General features: G+C 44.2%; 1 protein-coding gene across 3 annotated transcripts in view; it reads right to left on the reverse strand.

The window, feature by feature from the left end:
• Window positions 1-3,219, reverse strand: part of eml4 (EMAP like 4) — a 65,207-nt gene that overhangs the window by 54,430 nt on the left and 7,558 nt on the right. The window lies entirely within an intron of this gene.

Here is a 3,219-nt window from a genome sequence, read left to right on the forward strand (position 1 = left end):
CCCCCGTGCGGCTGCGGTCTGCTCGCACCTCCGCTCCACCCGCATGTGATTTAAACTGATTTTTTGCGCAAATTACAGATTTTTGATGCTCATTATACAAGTAACCATCTGAAGGGGTTGACATGTGGACTCTGAAGTCCTGGGCTGGTCGGAGTCTTGCTGCAGGTGGACAGTTGCAGCAGCAGTGGTCAAACTGCCCCTCGCTTTAATACCAGTCAGGTGATCTGTCACGGTTTTGTTGTGCTCGTGAACACATGGTGTTACAGGAGAAATGCTGCGAGGTGCTTTTAGAAATACATAATCCTCGGTGGAAAATAGTCCAGGAAACGCCCCGGGAAGTGTTCATCTGAGCTGAGGGAAGCTGACCACCGACCCACAGAGAAAGGAAAAAGGCAGCGCTATTTTGTTTTTCTTGGTTGTCCACCGGACAACTGAGAGGCGGGATCTGGTTGTCCGAAACGAAAATAGGTTGTCTCGGACATGATTGTGTCAACCCGTTTTTACGTTGATTTAAAAAAACAAACCAAAAAAAACTTCATTCCAAAGGTGTGGCGGCTTTTATTTAGCCGTGGCGGTGCGCCACCATCAATTACATGTAGGGGAAACCCTGCAGTGGGGTACGAAAGATGGGCAGCCCTGTTAATTTCCCTGATTTACCTTTATAAATCATTGATTGTTTAGATTTTAAAAAAATCAGTTAAATATATCATATAGGGGACAAACTCAGTGATATTTGAGAAGTGAAATAAATTTGATAGGATTTACAGAAAGTGTGCAATTGGTTAAACAAAATTAGCCAGGAGCATAAATTTGGGCACTGTTGTCATTTTTTTTATTTCAAAACCTTTAGAACTAATTATTGGAACTCAAATTTGGTTTGGTAAGTTCAGTGGCCCTTTGACCTCCATATACAGGTGACTCCAATTATGAGAAAGGGTATTTAAGAGGGGCAATTGTAAGATCTCCTCTTTGCATCTTCTTCTGCTGCTACAGAGTTGGAAGGAGATCATATTTCTCCAGTTTTAGCTTCTCTCCACTGGCTCCCTGTCAAATTTATAATAGAATTTAAAATATTACTCCTAACATATAAAGCTCTTAACAACCAAGCTCCATCTTATATTAAACATCTTATTGTTCCATACTTTCCAAACAGAGCACTTCACTCTCAGACTGCAGGTTTACTTGTGGTTCTTCGAGTTTCTAAAAGTAGAATGGGAGGCAGAGCTTTCAGTTATCAAGCTCCTCTCTTGTGGAACCAACTTCCAGTTTCTGTCCGTGAGGCTGGCACTCTGTCTACTTGGGGCGGCTGTGGTAGAGTGGTTAGGGGAGTTGTCCTGGAACTGGAAGGTCGCAGGTTCGATCCCCATCCAGTCGACTCAGTCGTTGTGTCCTTGGGCAAGACACCTTACCCACCTTGCCTACTGATGGTGGTGGTGCCTGTGTATGGCAGCCTCGCCTCTGTCAGTGTGCCCCAGGGCAGCTGTGGCTACAATTGTAGTTTGCCATCATCAGTGTGTGAATGTGTGTGTGCATGGGTGAATGTCTGTAGTGTGAAGCGCTTTGAGTGTCCTGGATGGACAGAAAGGCGATATACAGTACAAGTACAGTCCATTTACCATTTACTTTTAAGATTAGACTGAAGACTTTCCTTTTTGATAAATCATATAGTTAGACTTAGGTTTCCTGAATTATTCTTCATTTCTGCTGCTATAGACTTATAGACTGCTGGAGCACAAACTGAGCACGTTTCCTCACTCTGTTGTTGTCTTTAGTCTCTCTCCTCTACATGTTTATTGTAATTATTTCTATCAATAACATGTTTTTTCTTTGTCTCTTCCAGAAGAAGGTGCACCTGGACCAGTTCTTCTGTGTTTACCTGTGTCTCGTTCCTGTCCCCCAACCCAGCCTGTCGAGGCAAATGGCCATCTGTCCTGAGCCTGGTTCTGCTGGAGGTTTCTTCCTGATTGGCAGGGAGTTTTTCCTCTCCACCGTTTCCTCAAGATGGGAGACTGTGATGAAGTGATTCAACGCAGCCTGTTGGCTTCTTCTTTAGATTGTTCTTTTTTATGTACAGTGCCCTGAGGTAACATATGTCGTAGGGGTCGACCGATACATCGGCCGGCCGATATTTTTGGCCAATATTTGTATTTTTTCCTTGTATCGTATCGGCCAATACGCCGTCCGTTCAGCTGATCCATTCTTTGGGTCATGCGAGCGCATGTGTCCGCCCCCTCCCGGGGACAGCGCAGCAGCTAATCTTGTGAGACAGAGTGCTAACAACAACAAGTGTGAGTTATGAACTGTAAATGTGTTTTAACTGTCTAATTTAGCTGTTTCTACCCTCTGTGTCGGAATATGAGGGGAGAGAGAACAGTTGAGTTTAAGTTTCTTTTCCGCACGGGAGCGCTGCGACATGTTTTACTTTCACTTTCAAGCCGCACTGTAATTAGCATGTCCGCGTTGTTTTTCTTTTTAAAAATGCTGGAGCTGCTCACAGGAGGCATAGAAAAACACCTCTATTGTTCTCCCTGCTGGATAAAAATAAAAAAGCTTTCGGTCTTTTCTCACTGCTATGTTTTAGCGAGCGCAGCCGTCCACCATCATGTGAACCAGACGCTGCTCAGATCACGTTTGCTGTGACCGCAGTCGTGATGCTGGTTCTCTTCGGTGTACACTTCAAACAGTGATCTAAAGTTATCGTCAGCTGTTATAAATGCATTTTTGCCTGGTGTTAAAAACAAGAGCAGCAGACTGAGGCAGAGGTGCTGTGAGCACTGTGTGTGTTAAGTCCTCACAAAAATAGCAAGATGTATATGTCTCTCCTTTTTCTCTATGTTCCTCTGACAGTTTTATTTAGGCGTGTTGCTGTTTTTGCATCAAAAATGCTGGGATTTTAAAACAGTCTTTTATGTAAAAATATATTAATCTTATTAATATACAAATAAAAACAGAAGAACAGAACAGGCCTCGTTCCTAAAGAAACGTTTCAAAGCAGAACGCGGCTGCTGAAGTGTCGGGAGCACTAGAGCCTGAATTTCGCTGCGGAGGGAGGGAGAGATTGAGACAGAGAGACAGAGAGACAGAGAGACAGAGAGACAGAGAGAGAGAGAGAGAGAGAAAGAGAGAGAGAGAGAGAGAGAGAGAGATAGAGGGAGAGAGAGAGAGAGAGAGAGAGAGAGACAGAGAGGGATAAGGAAAAGGATGGGGCTTCCCCCACTC

The sequence above is a fragment of the Austrofundulus limnaeus genome, unplaced genomic scaffold (assembly GCF_001266775.1).
Source record: "Austrofundulus limnaeus strain Quisiro unplaced genomic scaffold, Austrofundulus_limnaeus-1.0 Scaffold468, whole genome shotgun sequence".
Taxonomy (NCBI): Eukaryota; Metazoa; Chordata; class Actinopteri; order Cyprinodontiformes; family Rivulidae; genus Austrofundulus; species Austrofundulus limnaeus.